At 37.0% G+C, this 23,249-nt stretch overlaps 1 long non-coding RNA gene across 1 annotated transcript; it reads left to right on the forward strand.

The window, feature by feature from the left end:
• Positions 1-2,117: 2,117 nt before the first annotated feature.
• LOC146768200 (uncharacterized) lies at positions 2,118-22,028 on the forward strand. Its single transcript, XR_014951999.1, has 4 exons — positions 2,118-7,808; positions 7,902-7,997; positions 8,410-8,540; positions 8,661-22,028. It is a non-coding gene; the product is annotated as an uncharacterized LOC146768200 (long non-coding RNA).
• Positions 22,029-23,249: the final 1,221 nt, after the last annotated feature.

Raw genomic sequence — 23,249 nt, forward strand, 5'->3', positions numbered from 1 at the left:
GGCTAACTGCAGGACTGAAATGACATATATAATAGCAACAGCAGGCAACAAATGTGTCCCTAAAGTGGCAATATGGTGCCTTTTGTTTTGTTTTAAGACTTTGGAGTGATAGACAATTTGTCTTTTCAAGCTCCTATTTGAATAGTTACGGGGAATTTAGAAGACAACATTATGCATGTTCAGTAATAAAAACTGCATAGTCTGACTTAGGCCCTTTGAAAACTGAGTGATGGGAAAAGACAATCAGGAGGACAAAATACTGATTATTATGCATAGAGTTATTAGCAATAAAGTAATAACTTTAATATCTAGAAATATAATTAATATATTTATATATATAATATAATAACAAAAAACACTACTAATAGTAGTGGTTGGGATTTTTTTCAAATTTCCATGCAGTATTATTTTGTTTTCTGTTTTAAAAAGACCAAACAGACACTTTCTAATCGTCAGATATTTTTGCACAAAATTGAACTCTGATCCCTTTGTGGGAATAAACAAAGCCCACATGGAACACTTTTGCTATAAGAAAAAGATATGTTTTATATTTAAATATCATGCTTAACTTATATGAGAAACTCAAATTCCCCCTTGTAACTATTTAAAGGACTGATATTGCCACTCTATCCACATGAGTAATCCAGCTTGCATCTCTCTGAAGGGATGCCAAGGACAAAATATGTCCCTGACCATGTCTTGGTGCCCAGACATAGACAAGTGCAGCACACTCTCCTTGTCACACACAGGACAAAAGCCATTCCAGGTGCAGGAATGCAGCAGCACAGGAGATATTGTAGCCACAATGTGTTTGCAGCTTTTCACTTCTCTTTCACTCAGACTGAACTCTCAGAGCACCTTGAAGGAGCAGGTGCCATGCAAAGGAAAAGGATAGGGGATAAGACAGGTGGGCACCTGCAGCAGCCACTGACTTCAGCTGCAGTGCTACGAGCTCACATTTCTAAAATCACGGTGCCAGAAAACTGATGCCACAATGCAGATCTTGGTGTTGGCTGATGTGAAGAAGGAATCTCTGGTTAAGAATTTAAGGGCAGCAACAACAGAGAAACAACAGGCACCCAACAGAGATCCCCTGGCACGGGGATGGGGCAAGAGGTGCTCCGAGCAGCATCAGTAGCTTCTAGCTGAGAGCCACCCACCCATGTCTCTGTGGCTCTAGCTCATTACTCACTTGGCAGCCCCTCTACTTCTTACTTCCTTTCTGTCAATGACTTCAATTTCACTTTTTTCACTGTATCATTTACTTTCTCTCTCTCTTTCCCTCTCCCTCTTTCAAAACTTCTGTGATATCTTCTTATACTTTCCTTTGCTTATTGAAAGGAAAACCTGGATGATCATGCCAGTATTTTATTTGATCTTTTGAAACATCTACCAAAATTTCGGCACCCCCATGGGTGACATTTTATCAAAATTATTTAGTAAGATGATTTGTTTATCTTTCTAAATGTATTCTTAAGGGGACAACTCTCATTTAACAAAACAGAAAAATTAAAATTAAAGCAATAAAATCTATATTAAAACCTCATTGAAATTAATCCCTGAATACAACATTTTCTAGATAAGATAATTTCAACTTTTGTCATTATTCCAGACTCTATGTGTTTTCCTAAACTAAAATACACTAAGGTGTGGTTGATGTTAAGAATATAGACAGTATTATTAGATGAAGATTATTTCGGTAGATTCTATGTTATCCTTTTACTGGGGGTCCTACATGAGAGAAATTAAGGTTAAAGATTACAATTAAACATTTTAAGGATGAAAATGCCTGTCCTCCTTTGCTTTCACAATGCCATTCAATGTCTACCATAAAGATACTTCTGTATGCAGTCCTAAATTAGACTAAACTGTCTTTTCCAAACAGATTACGCTCTAATTCTTTATGATTATTTTGTCAATCTAAAATCTGTGTTTATCTTCTGAATTTTCCTATTCTCACATGCTAGTGGGGGGAGCTGAGAACCCACCAGAGGCCAGTTTGTCTCTCCTGCATCTCTGCTCTTTTCAGATAGGTGGGGTGAGTGTCTGGCTGCCACAGGGCCACAGGCGACAGGGCAGCAGGGGACCAAGAGTCTCCAGCTGAGGAGAGGAGCGGGAGCTCCTCTCGTGGTTGCCATGGCAGCCAGAGCCATCCCCACACCGGGCTCCGGGAAGGGGCACACGGCCATTCCACACTCTGCCTTCCACTTGCCTCTCATCCACTGATGCTCTGCTTGCTTGAGGTGCACCTGACAGAAATCAGCCTCCCCTTAAAGCTACTGTGGGTCTTATACTTCCATTCAAATTCCACAGTGTGTACCAAGGTGTGCAATATATTTTGTTTACTAGTGGAATGAGGTTCAAGCATTTCCACTACTGGCATTCAATACAAACTCTGTTGCCAGTGCTTTTACAAGGCTTGGCTATGATCCTGAGCAAACTCTTCTTCCTTAAAACTACTTCACTGGATTCCATCACGACCCCTTTTTTTACTCAAATTTTCTCACGGGCTCAGGGAGACGATAATGACATTCTGGCACAAATACATTGATAATTTGCTAATCCTTTGCTGAATTTCACACAAGAGTGTAAACTGTTTTTACTGACCTTTGTGAGTGTAAGATATGGTAGCATCAGAATTGCTGGAATTGTTCTGTTTTCTGTATAAATGTATCAGTAGTTACTTGCTTAGTTTGTAGTCTGTGCACTGCCTTGTGCATAAGAAATCACAGAAATATTAATGTAAAACTACTGCTCTCTATCTTAGTGCATTATCATCACATTATGAAGCTTTCAATTGATGATCTTTCTCATGTTCTTAGACAACCTTGACCTTCAATTTTTAGTGAGGTGAATAATATTACATCACATCTAAAGAGAACAGTGTAATCATCTTTTCTATTTGCAGCCAAAGACAGTCAACACTATTTGATACAATCAGCATGTGTCTTGATACAGAAGGCACATGGTGACAAGTCTAACTGAATGCAGTTATTTGGCTGTCATGAAATGCACCTTATGGTGATAAACTTCAGCCATAAAATTGGAAGACTATCACATAAACATGTTTCATGAAGAAATACACTAACAGAATTCACTGCTGGTTTATAGTTGGAAAACTGTGTTCTATTTATTATGCTGCAATTTTTACAGTAAGCCAGGTTCCAAAGCTCATTACATTTTACAATGAAGTAATTATGTGGTGTTGATTCTTCTCCTTCAACCAACAGGTCTATCTAATTAGTGTACAATAAACTGAAATACCATGATTAACGATGGAGGATACTAAGGATACTAAGACTGGCTGCAGCTTCAGTGTACTTTAGAGACAGGGGGAACTGCACAGCTAGACCCCCACCATGTGCCTGGGTCAGGTACCTCACAGGGTGTTGCTCATGGGGAAACCTCTTCTGACTTTGCACCCTCTCCTCTGCAAACATGTCCTAATGCAGACACTACAATAAGCATATTGCAGTTCATATTTGTATGCATTAAATCTTGAACTTGATATAAAACCTGCATTTTCTTTTCATTACTTATCAGGCATTTTATCTTTTAGATAAATTTCTTGTTCTTGTAGTCTTAAAGGATATGGTGTTCATAACACTTACTGAAGGTTAAGCTATAAAACTACCCAAAACAATAGCTTCAATAAACTCAGAAACATTGGCTTATCTTCAGCATAAGTCAACCTCACTGCAGTGCAATGTTTTTAGCTTGGCATTTTATTGGTTATGGAAGATGTTCTGAGCCACAAGGAGTCTCAGTCCTGCTGGAAGTCAAAAAGAATTTTAGACTTACCCTCCATTTGTGCTTTTGAAGATTCCCACTGTGAGTTTGAATGGATGCCTGTGAATAATATTTAAAATATGGGGTCACTTTTCTACTGAATTAACCAGTAGCAGGATGTGGATATTACTGTGCTTGTAAAACATTCACCCAAAGAAAATTACTTTATCTAAGAGAGGCTGTGATCATGGAGTGCTCTTAGGCTGCCCAGGTAAACAGTTGAGCAAAAATAGTATTTCAGGAGTATTCTCAAAGCAAGGGGTTTCTTGGTACATAGTTCCCCTGTTCCAACTTTAAATGTGTAAATTGGACAACATGCAGAGGTTCCCTGGAATGGCAGAAAAAGATTGATGAAAGGTATGCTTTAACTAATCAAAAGGAAAAGCAGCCTCCTTTGGGCCATTGCAACTCAGAAAAAATGTAAACTACATAAATCTCAGCTGCAGTTCACGTATCTGCTAGAAGAAGAGGAAATAATTAAAATAGTCTTGACTTCTTTTTTTAGATATAAAGGTTAGCCTTCTCTCAAAATTATTTAATATTTTCAGACTTCTTGCAGCCATTCATGACATTAGACAGTCTTATAATGATAAAGATAAAATTAATGTCTCACTTTTATGTAAGACTTATCAGGACAACATTAATCATTGCTTGGTTAATTCAGCAGATGAAGAAAAATAATCGCCAAGTCTCAAAGAAACAGGGAATGTTTTTACAGGCCCATTACATCTCCACATTTGCTAACCTTGCTAGAGCTACTGAAGCTCAGAAGATGTAATTAATACAACTGAAATCATATTATTCTTTGCTAAAAAAAAGCAGGTTCTAGTAGATGAAGTAAAGTTTCTGATTTCAGAGAGGCCAAGCAGGGGCTTTTGTGGTCAAATTAGGAAAAAACTGAATCTTCATGTTAGCACTAAACTAGAAAATATAAAGAATTCTGATTAGGAACTTATTAAAACAAGGCAATTTCAAGATTTCTAGGAAGATTTTTTTTTCTTTTTCTTAATTTCCTTTTTTTACTGATTCATTTTCTGATATTCATAGAATCATAAAACGGTTTGGATTGGAAGGAATCTTTTAAAGGTCATGAAGTCCAGCCCTCTTACAATGAACAGGATCATCCTCAACTAGATCAGATGGCTCAGAGCCCCATCCAACCAAACCCTGATGGTTTCCATACCTCTCTGGGAAACCTGTTCAAAGAGTGTTTTACCACACTCTTTGTAGCATACTCCTTCCTTATACCCCACTTAAATACATCCTCTTTTAGTTCAAAACAATTTCTCCTTGTTCTGTTGCAACAGGCCCTTATAAAAGTTTTTCACCCACCTTTCTCACAAGCTGCAGTAAGGTCTGCCTGGAGCCTTCTCTTCTCCAGGCTGAACAACCCCAGCTCCCTCAGCCTTTCTTCCCTTGTCCCTGAGGGCAGTTTCTCAGAAGGCAGAAGAATAGCTAGAATATGTATCCATTCTGAGATGCTGTTTTGCCTTTTGTCTGCCCATACTTGAAAAATGTGTATCGGTTTACATTTTAAAAAATAGAAAATCAGAAATGCCATTGCTCACAAAGTAGGCAAAACCAGCAGTTTCATTTGTATCCTATAACATGCAACAAAAAAAAAAATAGATGGGAAAATTGTATGAAAAATTACAGTACAAAACAGTCTGACTAGAGATAAAAACTTCAGAAATATGAGAGTTCCCTAATAGAACTGGCTATATTCACATGAAGAAAGTAATTAGAAAAATGACAGATAAACATCAGGGCAGAGATCATTGAGGAATTATGATAAATTTCTTGTTCCTCTGATCATTAATCAGAGAGAGATTATCAAGAGATATAGGTGTTGTTGATCTCTTGAGATATGGGAATCCTGGATTTCTGTCTCTGCTCCATGAGTTATTTACGTTCTCCTGTTATCCACCTTTCAGTTCTACAGCAGACTTGAAGCATTCCATTTAGTTAGTTAGAACAAGTGAAATGATAAGAGATGAAAAAAATATGCAGAAATCAGAACAGTTGATGGACAAGGCAGCATAAGACCCTGTATCTGGCAAAGGAATATTTTAAGCAGCAGAAAGTATTTTTCATGCAGTTCCTACTGCACCAGTGTAAAAAGTTTAAGCAGGTAATAACACAGCAGGCTGACCATTTGGAAGGGCTTTTTTTCAAAGTGGGCTTTAGAATTTTAGACAGATTTTTGAATTTTGGCTTTCAATTATACTTAGTCCTAGGGGAATTAATTATAAATATTAAATAAATGTACATTAACAGATAGGTCAGGACACAGTTTGAACCTTTTAAATATAAGATTTTAAGATTGCTGCAGTCTAGACCTGATTAGAGATGAAAAACAAGTAAGATTAAATTACCAGATCCCATAACAGTGGTGTATTAATTGCCCCAGGTGTTCCTTATGATGTGCCATGATGTTTAATGAGTTCATTAATGACTTGGAAAGGTGAAAGGATAGCATTTCAACAAAGTCTGTTGAGGCCACTAAGTTGTATACCTTTACAGGACCTGAGGAGACAGTAGAGAGTATTAAAGAAACTTAAATAAGATAGGTGAAAAGTCAGAGTGATAACAAAGAGCATCAAAATCTAACTGCAAAGAAAAGGAATCTGTTCAACCTGGAAAGCTTTAAGCTGATTATAACATCTAAAGGAGACCTGGGACTTCATTGTACACAGACCAACGTGCAACTGCAGTTGAAACAGCAAATCAGCTGTGGGACTGTGCAGTGGGCAGTGGCAATCATGAATGTGGAGAGCAGTGGAATGCTACAGGGACAGAGATGTAACACGGTGGGCTGGTGTCACCCAGCCTCCACATGGATGCTGAAGGAGAAAGAAAAGACTCTCCCTAGAGATGATAAAAGCTGCTCACTCTGCATGAGTCTGTACAATACTGGATGCTCTGGAGCAGGCAGTCAGGGACCCACAGCTTGAGCTTTTTTGTAAAGTGAGGGAGCCATTTGGTGCAAGCAAGCAGCATAAAGCTCAACCCTTTTTCAGTATTTCAGGTGTGAAATTCACTACCATTAGAAATCTTTGAGACAAAGAATTCAGTAAGAGAAAAAATGATTGGACAATAATATCGATATCAAGACTACATAAACCTATCATAAGTAGTGTCTTTTAAAAATGGTAAATACTTATCACATAGCACTCACTGGCTGTGAGGTTTGTATAACTTCCTCTGAAGCTCAGCGTGCTAGATGTATTATTTGGACAGAAGAAGTTGGAGATAACTTACATTTCTGAGCCCAATACAGAAAAGATATTTTTAGTCCTACCATAACATATTAATAAGGACAACAAATATATACCGAGATAATCTTCAAAATTACTGACCTGATCTTTAAAAATCCACTTATTTTCTTATGCCTATGTAAACCCAGACAACTGCAAACAGAAGACCACCTCTCCTCAGCAGAAATCCCTCTCAAACTTCAGTTGAAATCTGAGATATGTAATGTTTTCTTTTTTGACTTAGTGTTTTATATATTTATATTTGGTCAAGTACAATCCCTTTCCCCCATCAATGTCAACATTTGACAAAATACAAAAAAGTGCTTTGGAATGCTAATAAAAAATCCACCCCTGCATAACCCTGTCCGGATATGAGCAGACATCTGCATGACTTCCAGCCTCACAACCTCTTCTTTAAGCACTCACCAGTAGTTCCAGCAGGCTGCCAGCCACCAGGTCTCCTCACAAAACTTACAGCTGGGTCAGAGATGGAGAAACCTTGGCATAGTGATGAGTGATGGAGAAACCTTGGCATAATCTGTCTTTTCCAATAACGGGGTGTGTGTTCATGTGCTCAACATTAACCAATAAACACTTCCATGTGTGTGAGAGCAGAGGAATGTTGGCCTTGGAGGAGGCAGAGGAGCAGTAGTTCTAGAGGAGAAAGGCACGGTATGTCACCTCTCCTCCCAGCCACAGCCTGAGTATGGCATTGCCATGCTTCTAAATCCAGATAAAGTTTCCAGTGCCACTCTGCAGAAAGTATGTCCCATGAGCTACTGAGGTGAGGAGAGAGGGTGGTGTTGGGGACTTGTATTTCCTCAGAACTGTGCTTTGTTATGTTTTTTGACATAGCTACTTCCCTAAGAGGCTCCAACCTGTCAGAATGCTGAAAATGTCTTCTGTTTTCACCTCAGGGAAAGATGCACAGCTGAATCTAGGAATGGCTACGTAAGTGATGTTGGTTCTATGATTTGAGCCCTGAAAGGTCTTAAACAGTCAGATTTATTGTCTATCCAATTTTATGACTCTTAGTTGTATTTATTCTCTGATGTTTACCATCAAATGTCTCTACATGAGCTTTGGTTTGTAGGCTTTCATATTGCTAAATCACTTTTTAAGCTTGAGATGTAGCTTCTGTTGAACATCAATCCCTTGAGATACACCATTAACATGAATCATTTCTGAAAGTACGTCGTGCAATATGAACTTCATGTGGAGTCAATCATTCACTGTGATTGAAAGAAGAGATGACCTTCACAGAAGCAACATATCACAGCTGAATATCCCAAGACCCTCTTCTCTACTGTCAGCTGTGGCTGCCTTTGGAGCTCATGCAGACTTAATCACCGCACAAATACAGGTTGAAGATGATTTTGCTTTACATGGTTAGGTCAGCGGAGCTTTAAATAAAGGATTGACAAAAACTGAGCCCTTCACTGAGTCACAGAGTCATTTTATGGCTTCAATGCAGCTTTCACAGTGGACTTAATGGTAAGGGTTGAGTTGCACTTTGGTTAGTTTGTTTCCTTTTCCTCAATGTCCATTAAGCAAAATCTTTTTTTAAAGTCATGGCAACAGATTTTTTTTTTTTTTTGTGTTCTTATTGAACAGGCCTAGATTTGCAGGGGCACAGGGGCATCTCCCTCTGCCAGCTGTGGATCTGGACACAAGGCTGGATCCTGCCTGCCTGAGCTTGTGGTGAGAGAAGAAGGCATTAGCTTGATCACCTTATTAATTTGACAAGTGCTTTTAGCTGGCCAGTACTTTAGCACAACTCCCTTTGTAGGGGGAGATGGTATTTTACATTAGCTCCCATTCCTGTACAACTACTGTAAAAGTGGATCGGGTGAAAAAATAGAATTGCTATTAAAAGGCATAGGTTTTATAACTGATTCTGGTTTGGGTGTCCTTTGGGATCCTGGATTTGTCATTCACCCTTCCAGTACATCAGCTCTTTCTCCTGTAAATTAGCCTAATTATATGTTCCTGCTTTATAAAATCAGTGGGAGGCCTGGTTCAGCCTGGTTCAGCCTGGTTCATTCATTAATGATTTAAAAGAGCTTGGAGATTACTGGGTGTAAAGGGGCATAAAAGGGAAGTTAAATGCAAAGGAGAGATCTGAGAGAAAAGAAAAAAAAGAAAAAAAAAAACCAAAATGGTGTCAGTTCCACCACTTTCAGAAAATTAGTTTTTCCCACTCCTCATGTGCTTCATTCCACAATATAAAATGTTACAAATATTTTCTTTTTCCTTTTGGTAAGCAGCCAGGGTTTGGGGACACTCTTCTCATTTGTGAATATATCATTTTATTCTGAAGATCATCTGATTTATAAGAGTAATTATCTGCTTCCTAAGCAGTATTTCTGCTGCTGAATTACCATATTTCAACAAATATAAGTACCTCAACAAGAATAAATATGCAGCTTTTATGTGTCTAATTTCACATTTGCTCTTTATTTTAAAATTAATCAGTTACAGCAATTACTTCCTAGATATTTGAATGAAAAAAAAAAAAATCATCATTTGCATATAAGATTTAGCCAATACATGCAGGATACTCTCAACAGTAGTAAGACTTATTGACCCCACAGTATTCTTTTCAATTAATTATGGCCAGCATCAAATTGATCACATAATTTGAAATAATTCAAAAGGAGGTGCAAAAAATTCTAAAAAGGCAATTACTGAGTACCTTCCCCATACAGAAAGTTTCATCTCAGCTCCTCCTTTTGAATAATGTGACACAACATAAGAATTTTGCAGCTCCAAAATTGAGAAAACATATTATTAACATGATTCTGAATAATCCTATTAGTTTCATAGCTAGATAAAATTGTAAAATTAATGCAAAATCTTGCTGCTGACAATTAGGCAAACACTAATATGTTAAGGCTGCATTTGGGAAAATATTTTTGTATTGTGCGTTTAATGTACTATTGAGAAAAAAGTGAGATGGATAATAGAAAAAGCATTGACATGGTATTTAAAGAGTAATGAATTGAGGGTTGTTTGCAGCAAGAAATGCCATGCCCAAAGGTGATGATTTCAAATTCAGAGTGTTATCCTGTTCATTGCTCACTATGCAGGGTGACCCAATGTGTAGATATGTCCCACTATCATACATATTGCTTATACTCAAAAGCAATTTAATTTTTTCCTACTAGATATTGAAATGAAGGAATATTCTTTGTACATCATCGCTCATGACTGTGGCATTTAAAGGTCATAATGAAAAACATCTTCCAAGCAATTACTATCAACATCTGAGTATTGACTGATAATGATTATGTATTGTTAAAAGTATTTTCTCTGAAATAGAAATAAATGTTTTTCATATTGGTTCTTGCATCTCAGAGAAATAGAAAAAGATAAGGTTTTTAGTATTTATTCCTCTGTCTGCTCGTGGATGTGAACAACCCTTTCAGAGTTTAATCTTTATGGCAATATTTTCTTTATAGATATTACAGCCTTGAGTTGAGATTTAAACATCAAATACAGTAAATTTTAGTGTTCAGAACTGACAACAGTGATAATAACTAAACATCCCTAAGGCTGTGTGCCAGCAAAGAGTTCTAAAAGTAACAAAATACATAGCATATCATCAAAGTCAATTGTCCCCTTTCATTTCTTGAGCCTCTGCCATGATATTTTCAGATTGCCCATAGAAACTAAGAAGAAAGACAGGATAGCTAATTGATATCAGCTAGTTCTAGGTGCTAGGAAAAACTGAAACAGTCCAGTGCAGCAAGATGCAGCTCTCTTAGAGGTGGGCTGGTTCCCAGAGAACATCTATGATCTTTTGGCCATCACAAGCCTTGTGGTACCTGTAAGTATAATTGCTACTTTCAAGTCAGGTTAAACCAGGTAACAACCACATTTGTCTTTATTTCAGAACAAGACCAGACTGTGTCTCCATCACAAACCAGTACACAAGGTTGGGATAAACTCTGAGCTATGAGAGCTGTAGGCGTGTTTTGGTATTGCTTTATTTTATTTTTTTTTCAGCAGCAGACAAAATAACCCTTTGTTCCTGTTTGTTTCTGCTCTTTCTTCTCTTCTGCAATTGCAAGTTGGGCAGTAAGGCTGTGTGCTAAGGTAAATCCATGAAAAAATCCACTATTGGTGCTTTTAAATTTATTTTAAGGTTTGCAAATATAAGAAAAGGAATTATTACCTTGGAGCATGACAGTGATGAAGCATACATTATAATCCATAAACATTTGCACTGGTAATTCAGAGAGGACTTAATGCAGTATAGAGAGGCTAAAACAAGATAGAAACAGGTAAAAAGTGCAGATAGTGGAAGGACCCTTTTAAATTATATTTGTCACTGGAGAAAATATCTGTAGAACTACATAGTTTTGAGTTTTCCCTGGAGTCTGAATGGAAATACAGAGAGTATTGTTCTGACTTATTTGTAAATATATTTGAGTTAGATTCCACTACAAAGGCAGCAGGAAATCTCAGAAGATAGCAAAGGAATTGTGGAAGTGTGGCTAAGGGACAGCGTTTCAGGACTAGGTAGAAAAATTTGAAAAGGTGATTAGGGATTATGAGCAGTCTCCTTTTGACTGATTCCTAACATGTTCAGACAAGCAAGAACTGATTAAATTCTCTGAGGATAAACAGAAATACGAGGCAAATTTCTAATGATATTTAATTTTTTCTGCTGCTGGAAACAGCTCACCAAACTCGAAGAATTTAATAACTACTTAGCCTTAAAGATTAGCACTATTACATGCACAGAACTGACACAGAAAGCATGAGTAGCCCAAGGAAGTAGCTTCAGTATTAATTACAGTAATTATTTATGATGTATTTGTTAAGCAGTGACAGTGCACTTAGGACTGTGTACAACTGAACCAATGCCTGAAGCAAGCAGGTGCTGACCATCTGCATCTTGGGTCTTTGGTGGATAATGAAAGTGTTGACAAGGGACACTAAGCTGGAAAGGAAACTGCTCATATACTCATAGAAGATGATTAATCTCTTGAAATACTTATATTGTTATAATACCTAGTGGTTTTAAAGTTTGGATACTTTCTAATAATTTATTCTTACAAAGAAACAACAAATAATAGCTGTATTAATATATAGGACACTGACATTTTCATGGTTAGGGCATGATCATCCTCCTGTTCTCAGCCTGAATCCTGTTCAGTTCTGAGACCTTCACTAAAATAAAGACATTGGGGTGCCAGGGCATGTCCAGAGGAGGGCAATAAAGGTGGTAAAGGGTCTGGAGCACAAGTCTAATGAGGAGTGGCTGAAGGAGCTGGGGTTTATCATTCCCTACAACTGCCTGAAGGAAAGTTGTAGCAAGGGGGTCTCTTGGGTTGGTCTCTTGTCTCAGGTAACAAATGACAGGACAAGGCAGAATAGCCTCAAGTTGCAGCAGGGGAGATTTAGCTTGGGTGTAAGGAAAAATTTATTGAGTGAAAGGGTTATCAAGCATTGGAAAACACTGCTCAGGGAAGTAGTTGAGTACCTGCTTGGAGGAATTTAAAAGACATGCAGACGTGGCACTTAGGGACTTATGGTTTAGAGGTGGGCTTGGCTTGGCAGTGTTAGTTTAGTGGTTGGAGTTGATAATTTTAAAGGACTGTTCCAACTTAAATGGTCCTCTGATTCAAATGAATGAGGTACCTAAGGTCTAAACCCAGCTTCCCACAGTTTTAACAATTTCAGTCCAGTTTACTTCTTTTAGCTGAGATCTACTCATTTGTTTTCCCTCCCCTTCCAATCTTGCTCCTTTCCCTCAGTCCCCTTCAACCAGTTACCCATCTGCTTGATCAGGATTTTTATTGTTGCTGTGCTGAGACTCACCTCTAGCACTGATGTGTAAGGGACTACTCTTCATTTATTGGAAACTAGTGGTATATCCAATAAATTTACTGACCTCCTCCTCATTTAGGGTACTCCTCAGGTACTAGGATGCCTGTATTTTTCTGAATACTAGGGTCATGACAACATTTCTTATCTTGATGGATTAACGTAGGTAAGCTTTTTGGAAGACCTGATACTGAAGGAGGGATTTGAAAGACCAGAGGATCAGAAATGGAAGGAAATTCCACACTTATATGTAGCAGCAAGACAAAGTATGCTTGTGGATGATGTAAAAGACTATAAAAGTGGTATTAAGACAAATCTGTGAAGCATAAATGTAGGAAGACTGTATTGATTTTCAATGGACAATGAACGAATGACACAGCAGAACAAATAATATGGTAAAAAAATAAATATCCTGTTCATGACCTCAGATGTACAGCTGAATTATCCCAGCTGTTTGGGATAGTATATCTCAGTTGAGCCATGGTAACTGATTATCTACTAAGTTTTCAATTATGGGAAGCATAAAGTAAAATGTACAGGCTTCAACCTCTGCTAGAGATTTTCAGCATGAGGTGCATCTGGTGTGAGTATTTGGCAGTGGTTTAAGTCATCATAACTCAGTTGTTCATCCAAGTTCTTAGATACACAGGTATGGGCACACTGAATTTTGCTATTTGCTATCTTCAGAATAGGAGAGTTTGCAGATTCACTGTTCTGCATAAATGCTTGTGGGAGCTCTCTGGCCACAGAAAGCAACACACAACTTTCCCAGCATTGTCCTGGAAAAGGCTGTGAGAAGATCAGAGAAAAGAATGATAAACAATTCTTATCTTCACTTGCTGCACCTTTTTGTTGTGAACCTGTGGGATGAGTTATGGAGATTTGTTTACCAAAGGGTGGCTTCTTAATTAACCAATAGTAATAGTATTTAGATGGAAGGACCAATTGGGTCCACCTGTATTGTGACTGTCTGTAAGGGTGATGGGTTTCTTAAGAAGTACAGTATAATAAAGTGATAGATCAACCTTCTGAGAATCTTGGAGTCAATGCTAATTATTACCCAGCTGGGAGCCTGTGGCAACAAATGCTTAAAAGACACATTTTTGATCAGTGATTTATGAAAAAACAAACACAGTCCAGACATCCTCAGACAAATATGTGGAGCCAAAGCAAATGTTGCGAGTCCTAAACAGAGAGCTCCCTGATGTGTCAGGCCTGTGATTGTCCTGCAGAAGCAAAAAGCCTCAGAGTTCTTCTGTTCACTTGTCTGTGATGGTTTCACACCATCAAACTAATCCAGGGAAGAGCCAGTCCCAACATTTTCACTGGCACCAGTACATTCCACATGCATATTTACTCTGTCATCAAACTAAAGATAAATCTGGTATCAATATTGATTTTTTAATTTATAAATTATAAACATAGATTAAATACAAGCTGCAGCATTTTTTCTGAGTTCACAAAATGGAGGAATTTCAAAAACTGTAACACTGCCTCTCTTACCAACGATTTGTAACCCATAATTACATTGATACATGTGCCGTGTCAGCACCAGCAGTGAAATTCATAGTATTTTTTATGTGAAATGTACTGTTTTATTGCATTAATTCACATTTAATGTGTACATAGTAATAACCATAAAATACGATAAGCAAAGTTATGTATTTTCTTCAGAACCTTCATTTAGAGAGCTTTTAAAAGAGTCCAAGGAAATTAAAATATCAGTCAGTTTACCTCCAGGATATAGAGCCAAAGCACTATGCACTATAATTTCTTTCACAAGCAGTCCCTTCCTCTCATAATATCCTACCTCTGATAAAATACAGTAGTCATAATACTCGCACATGTTGTTAAAACTGCTGTGCACAAACCTCAGATTTTAGAACTTGAGGAGGCTGCATCACTGGAGAGAACCTGTGTCACTCCTAGTGGCTCAAGGGAGGGAGTGCTGTAATGAAGGTATGAAATTCAACAATTTCTTGTCAATAGCATCCATAAAGCAAAGATGTCACACTTTGGAATCAGCTCTTCTTGATAAGGTGCATAAACGAATAAGGACGAAATGGAGCCAAAGTCTTCAACTCCCCTGTCTTGGAAAGAGAAACAGCAATGATAGGGTCTATGGAAGATTAAAAAGAACCAATATATTTTTGTCTTTCCTTTGTCTTATTTTACCAGCTGCCAGGGCTAAATTACAAAAATGTAATGTCACGTAATGATCTAAATTGAACACAAATCCCCTCTTAGTTACAAAAAACAAGAAAAAGAAAAAAGGCCCCAGTGCAGTCCAAGAAATACACCCTCATTCAAGAAAGAAGTAAAAATAGTTGCAGCTTTTTCTGACATTGGAAAAAACTTTTGATAGAGATAACAAAACAATTAACTCTTCTTTACAGAAATGAAAATAAAATGTAAGGAACATTTTTATTTGTTAGTAATTTAATTTGAATTACACATATGAAAACCAAGCAAGTAGTTGAATAGTTAAGTAACAATTGCACATAGGATTTAAACTAAGTGTGAAAGCAGGAACCAGAAGTAGAGAATAAATATCACTGGAATCTGAAAGAAAAAAGCATCCTCTGATAGATTATGATTCACGAGTTGGATGGATTTACTTGGAATGACAGAAGCACGCAACATTTGATGGCAAGAAACGGGCATAATCAGAGCTGGTTTTTATCAGCTTTGGGTTGCCAGAACTTTGTGCCAGTACCTGTCACAGATCAGAAAGAATTTCTCTCTACTGCAACAAAATATTCAGTAAGAAAAGCCATTTTCTTGCCTTCCAACTCCTGAACATTTAAGACTGGTGTAAAGAGAGAAGCTGACTTGGCACAGAAACATAAGAGTTGCCCCCATGATTCTGAACAATATAAATTCTACTGCAGGAAGGAGGTTCCACAGCAACATTTTCTTAGGTTTTTGATATCAGCTAACTAAATAGTCTTAGCTCAGTAAGAAAATCTCTTTCACATTACACAAGAAAATAAATGACAGGAACAGTACCAGAATTAAATATGCCTTTAATTTGGACAAAGTTCCATATATTACTACCACTCACAACTTTTCACTCCACATATTTTTTTTTTAACTATTTCTTATTATTTATACCCACCCTTTAAAACTCTTTTAATTTGAAATTTCTCCGTGAGGTTCACAACTTTCCTTGTGTGGAAATCCATGGACCTGTTATACCTCTTGTGACTGAATGGGATTCCTGGTAAAACATGCATGGGGAGGTTCATGTCCACTGGTGCAAAATATCAGAAGAAAGCACTTAGTACAAGACTGCAGGGCAGTGACACAGATAAACTCCAAAGCAAAGCACTGAGATCTCTTCTCCTTCCAGAGAAGACTTTTGATTCTCTTTGGAATTTGTTAGTCACCCTTGTGTTCAGCTGATTAATTTTGTTTGTAGATGTCCTGAAGATTATATTGACAGCTATTCCTGCTTACATCTTAAGTGGCAAGATGTTGAAGAGTATGAGTTGACATGATATGACAAATGGAAAAACTAAATGCACTGTTGTGTAGCACTTAAACTCATCTCCTGATCACCCTGTGGCATTTTGGCTGTGTTGGGACCGGAAGTCAAGTGAATGGATGACATTTGGTTTTGTTAAAATAACTGTGTTATTGCTGATTTATTGCTAAATTCCTTCATAAGTACACAGATTAGCAGGGAAGATGAAAGTTAACTAGTCAGAAGAATTGTGGAGTTCTTGAGTCTCATTGGTAATTTCACTGGAAAATACATCATGTAAGCCATAAATTTAAAACAATTATGAAGAAAGAAAGCCAGATGGAATAAAAGCTTTATTGAAAATGACCACACAGTGCATATATCTACAACTATTACAAATTATAGTATCCCTTTTAGATACATCTGCAGATTTAAGACCTGATCTTACTTCTACTTTAGTGTAAATCAGAACAGCAGATCCCCTGAAATTATCAGACTTACATTGGGTAAAGGAAAAAGTAAAATTTTCAGAGTAAAATCAAGAATTGCACTGTTATATAGCAGATAGTATAATCCATATCATATAAATGTATTGCAATTTTCAGTAGAAAAGGTCTAAATCTAGGTAGCATCTTCTTTTCCCCCTAGTAACTTTTTTTCTGTGGCAAATGAAAGTAGATTTTCTGAAAACAAATTAATTTATCTAAAAAATGTTATTTCTAGGTACACTTGTTTCTAGGCAATTTTTTAGGTATCAGAGATTATTGATTTATGGAGCAGATACCCAGGAAACAGATATCGACCTATACAGAGCCCCCTAATAGTGACCACATTAATTATCCTCATTATTGGAAGGGGAAAGGTCCGAAATGTGCCACAATACCAAAATCTTCAAAAATAAAAACAATATGAAATGGTGAAAGAGTGAAATAAAAATGAAAAGCAGCCATCAGCGGAGTATAACACTTTCAGGAAGACAATTTAGAGAGGCTCCATATTAGAGATACAGAGAAAATATATGCAATCATTAAAAATATAAATTAGAAACAAAAAATCAGCTGGCCTATGTTAAATACTAAAGCAGAGAAAACTGTCAGAGGTGAAGACTGGGAGCTGCATCCAAACAAACAGAAGAGAAAAGAGTATAAATGTCAGAGAGCTGAATACAGAGATGCTGTATGACAGGCCAGAAGGGATTTGAAGTAGTAACTGTAAGGACAGGTAACCTATTAATAAAACTTTTTTCAAACATACCATTACCAGAAAGCCTGACAGAGATTCAGATGGGACCAATAGGCAATCAAGGCATGAAAGGAATGTTCAAGGAAGATGAGGCTATTGCTGGAAAGCTATATTAATTTATTGCATCAGTGTTCATTACAGAAGAGAATGAGGTCCTGATATCAGTCATTCCTTATGGGAGATAAGGCTGAGGAATTGGCTCAAATTCAAGTGTCAATAGAAAAGGCTTTAGAGCAAATTGACACACTGAGCAGTAAGAAATCTCCAGGAACAGATGGTATTCACTGAAGATTTATAACGGAGCCCAAATATAAAATCGCTACACTACTAACAGTGGTGTCTAACCTATTGCCAGAGGAACAGAAGGTGGGAAATGTGACACCAATCTTTATGAAGGACTCCAGAGAGATCTTGGATCTATAGACTGCAGGTCTGCTTTCTGTACAGGCAAAATGGTAAAACTGTAATATAGGATGATATTAATAGACATCTGGACAAAAAAAGTATATTGCACAATACACTGTTCTAGTGAGGGAAGATATTTCTTACAAATACATTTGAATTTTTTTTAACTCTCAACAAGCATGTGGATTACAGTGATCCTACTGCTATAGAGTACTTGGATTTTTAAAAGGCTTTTGATGTATTTCTTCATTAAAGGTTTCTACAAAATAAATTACCATGGGGCTAACAGGAAGCTGTTGCCATGGATTAGTAATGACTTAAAGGCAGATGACAAAGAATAGCTGTAAGTGGTTAACTTTCTCAACCAACAAGTCCCCTAAATATCTGTAGTTGGATCTGTATGGCTCATCATTCTCCTGTGCTACCTGGCAAAGGGACTTTCTGAGGTGTAAGACATCAGGGACTTCCAGAGCTCACTGTAAAGAACAGTGAAGTAAAATGGCAAATAAATCTCATTATCAATAAGTGCAGGATAATGCATTTGGAGTAAATCAGTCTTGATAACTAAAATAATGGGCTCTGAATGTACTATTTCTATCCTGGACAGAGAATCCAGTGTTACTGGGGTTTATTCTATAAAATAATCTGCAAGTTGATGGCATAATTGGAGTCAACTACAGTTGTAGGATTTTTTAGGAAACAAACTGAGAGCAAAACAGAAAACAACAATAAAACTCATATGTATAACACATTTAATGCTGCATACAAGTCCAGTTACCCTGTTTCAAAAGCCTTTCAGTAGAACTAAACAGAGGTAAAGATGGCAATAATCTTGGCAAAAAAAACCCATCAGCACATTTTATGTTAAAAACACGACACATTTATAAAACAAAAAATTGTTTCAAGAGTGTAGGTAGTGAATTGTTATTCACTGATTTTCATCACGTTAAGAAATGGAGCACATTCCGAGCACAGCAGTTTTAAAGCAAACAAAAGAAAATGCTTTAATACATAATATAACTGTGGAACTCATTGCTTCAGGGTGGAGACCAAAATTAAAATGAATCAAGAAAAGGATTAGATGAGTCCCTGGGGAAGTGGCTCATTAATGAATTTAAACACAATTCTACAGATGTTGCCTCTGTTTCAGGAAATCCAAACAACGAACAAAAGCTAGAATAGAATAGAAGGGGAAAAAGATGCCTCTATATGCTTTGTTTCTCAAGTACCTGTCTTTGCCTTCTGTTAGAAACCTTCATGTCACCAGAAAGGCAAGGTCTTCTATAGCTAAGAATTAATCAGTAGTAGTATGCACTGTAAAGCTTTTTTGTCCTACGTTGTTAGCAGGATGACATTAATAGTGAGCTGAAGTACAACTTCAATTTATGAATACTTGCTCTGCTGCTTTCAAACTGTAAATTTAGCTTGTGCCTAACTGAAGAAACTTTTAAACTTTTTTTACTTTTGCTACTTGTTCTCACTTGTGCAGAAATGTAGACCAGTAAGATCTCTTCTGCTTTTGGATTTGGTTTAGTAGAACTGGTCTTTGTTTCTATAGAAATGTTTAGAAGAAGATAAACTACTGATGATCACATTGTTTAAAAAGGTCTAAAACAGGTTGTAGGGGTAAATACATGGCAGGACCTGTATCTGTTCACAAAAAAACATAGACATAATGCATAGATAAAACCAGAGATGCCAACACAACAGATTAAAGTACCAATAAATTTATTTGAGTTCCTGAATAGGAAAATAAAAGGGCAAAGAAAATGTACTTTCTACACTTCCTAATAACTTCTAATGAGCAAGAAATGGAACAGGGAAATCTGTTGTCTTGTGTGAGTTATATTTCCAGACTTGAGAAATAAGCAAAATTCCTTTGTTTTCCACTATTTGTCTCAGAAGTATGCAATTTTCCCCCCAGCCCAAAGGTCATCTTCTAATTAGACTGCCAGGAGACTTCCTGTGCAGCACCTCCTTTCTTGAGAGCTCCTGCCTAACTTATGCCCCTATAAGTGAATAAAAGATATGTTCCAGCTTTTCCTCTTTCCATGGTGGAGATAAGAGGATATAAAGAGACTCCATCAACTTCAGTCAAAAACCTGAGATATCTTGGGGTAACGCAGACACAAATGCAGAACAGCAGAGAGCAAATTCCTCTAAGTGTGTATCATGGATACAAACAACTAGTAGAAAGCCTGTTCAAGCAACATCTTCCTCAAACAGCTCCAGATCCTGTAGGGTTATGCTGGAAAAAAAAGGTTTTCTACTGCTTTGTGTAACTCATATGAAAGCTATTTACACAGTCATAAATCAAATTCCTAATTTTAGGCAGACACAACAGATCAGGTAAACTAAGCTACTTCTCTGAATGAAATTTCACTTGCACAGCTGCACTAAATTGTGCCACATGCACACAACCCCCATGTGCTCTGTAGTTAAGGGCAGCTGTGCTGAGGGGATGGCTGCTGCACAGACACTAAAAGGGACACAGCTGGCTGCACTCATCTCACTTCACACTACCCTGTAAAAAAAAAAAAGTATTTCTACTCTAAGGAAACCTTTTAGGCTGTCTCTAGAGTCTGCACACCCTCCACAGGGAGGTTCATCTTCTTTTCTCAGGTAGTATCTAGGATGGGATTAATTGGTCTGTTTTTTTCCATTGGGTATTAGAGGAAGCCTAGCTGAGGGGTTTATGCTGGGTGTGTTTTGCTTGATTAGGTGAGGAGACTCCTATCCATGATTTTTAAAAAACAAGCATAGCTTGTGTCACAGAAATTGTTGTTTGAGTGGAGTAGATACAGTTTGTACCTCAGACTTTGGCTTCCTCAGAAGATACTAAACAAAATATAAATGGTGCTTCTTGAACAATACTTGTAACCTTATAGTGTAAATGTTAAATAGAAACTGCACGGTCTCAATAAAGCTAGAGGCTGCTATAATGAGCTATTCAATTCAGCACAGAGCCCAAAGGTAGCAATCACAGTGCACTTCAATTCTTTAGTCCCACTGCTGTGTAACAGCATCAGTACCGAGTTGCCATCAGCATGAGAATGATGTTCTCCTCTCCTTATCTCTCCTTCCCCAAAACTCACTTACATATGAACTGCTGTATCTAGCTCTGCAAAAGTCACAGAGAAGCATCTGAAAGACTACCTGAAGCCTTTTATTTTATATTCTGCCTCCCAAGGACTTTTCTGAAAGTTGAAATGTGTGTAACAGATAGGAAATAAACTATGACATAATCTAGGGAATTAGTAGAATGCTAACAGCTGAGAGAAATAAAGGAGCTGCAGCTTGGTTTAATTTATGGGAGAACAAAGACAATCCCCGATACCACATCTTCCCTAAGCTTTATTATTCAGTGCCAATAAATTGTGAAAATTGGTGCAATGAAGTCCAATTTGAAAATAGATATTATTTTGCATTATTATGCAAAACATACATAGTGGTATCACATAAATATAGCATCTACTATGAGATTTACACTTTGCAACTGTGCACTTGACAAACATTTTTCATTCTTGCTTGCAATTGATACCCTAGTATGTTTTCTGAATGTATTTTTGTCTCACAGAAGTATAGTGCCATGTCGTATTACATTCCACATGTAAGCAGTTCAGAGAATATATGCCAGCCACCAGCATTGTACAAGTCAAAAGTGATTTACCATGGATATATGTGCCTCTTGATGAATATTTCTAAGATTATACAGCTGTTGTTTATCAAGTATCATTTATAAAGCATTACACGACAGTAGGTTGTAAAGAATGCATGTGCAAGCTTGTAAAATGAAACATAATGCTTGGCAATTTAAAAAATATATTCATTGTAGATTTAATTGTTGAATAGTTATGTTGATTTATACCACACAAATGGGGACTTTATGATTCACAATGACTTAGCAGACAATGAACTTCATTGCACCACTAAAGTTGGTTTATGGGATTTAGTTGCAAAAAAGGTTAAGTGTGTTTGTAGGGATCAGTCCTGTGTTCTCTGCACTGTCAAAACTCTGCACTGTTTTTGACTCCAGTTCTTGAAACAGAAACAGCATTGCAGTCAGGCCACCAGCCTGACTGACTAAAACTTCATGAGACGACTACTTACAGACTTGGATTAATTTGGGTAGTAACACCAGTCCTTTGACTAATAGGGACAATGTCTAATGAAACTTTCTTCAGAAAATTATTTGGAAGTTAAAAGTAAAATGGATTGATAGCCAATATTCCTTCAGAAACTTATACTTTTTAGTTTAAAAAAGAAATAATTTACAAGCAAAAAGCTCAATACTTTGAGAGGATCAATGACATAAAAATTTGAATTTTTAATTTAATAACTGTGGTATATTTGTGCCTCACCTCTATTTTCCACTATAGCTGGACTCCCCAGAGAGACAGTAACTCCCATAACTCCCATGTTACGTCAAAGTGAGACACTGCTAATATCAAATCTGTGTACCATGAGAGAAGTAGTCCAGTGAGCTGACAGATCAGGGTCATTCAACCTTAATGTTCATAAAGCCCTTGAGACAATATGGCACTATTTCTATTTTAAAAAAATAATACTTTCAGATGGAATTTTAATTTTTTTTATGATTTTTCATATGCTGTCAAAATTTCTGAAATAGTTCTGGTGAAATTGCACTCCTTGGCCATCTCTGACACCTCTGTGGACAGTCCTCACTGAGAAGCTTATTGGTAAATGGGTATGGACAATACCTTTCCTTCCTGTTCTGTGAAAGAAAACTTATTCAGTACCTTGCCTATTTGAATGAACAGAGAACTTCAATATCATAAGTCTATATTCTTCATAAATGCTGAAGTCAGTAAATGAAAATATTTCCTTAAAAAATTAAAGACTAGGTCTGACAAGTGTAGTGAGCCAAAAATAATCCAATAATGTTGGATCCCAGATGAATATATAATTGGATGCTATTCATCAGTTACTATTTTTTTTCTCGTAAGAAAGTGGTAAAAAAAAAAAACCTGTTAGTTTTCTGAATGAGTGAACAGTAACCTTGTAAAATGTGTGCAACTGCTCACATATACAGAAAACTAAATAAACACAGCATTCACGCATATGTTTTTGTCATGTGTTTGCACACCTGCGACTGTAGGAAAAAAATAAAGCTGTATTATTTCAGGCTCAATGTTAATGCAAAATGTTTACTTACTGAGTATGTGTAACACACACTGAATCTAAAATACCACCACAAGAAGAGTGAAAGTCTTGAAAAATACATGGGTAGGATT

This window comes from Lonchura striata, chromosome 2, assembly GCF_050655825.1.
Source record: "Lonchura striata isolate lonStrDom1 chromosome 2, ASM5065582v1, whole genome shotgun sequence".
In the NCBI taxonomy this organism is placed as follows: domain Eukaryota; kingdom Metazoa; phylum Chordata; class Aves; order Passeriformes; family Estrildidae; genus Lonchura; species Lonchura striata.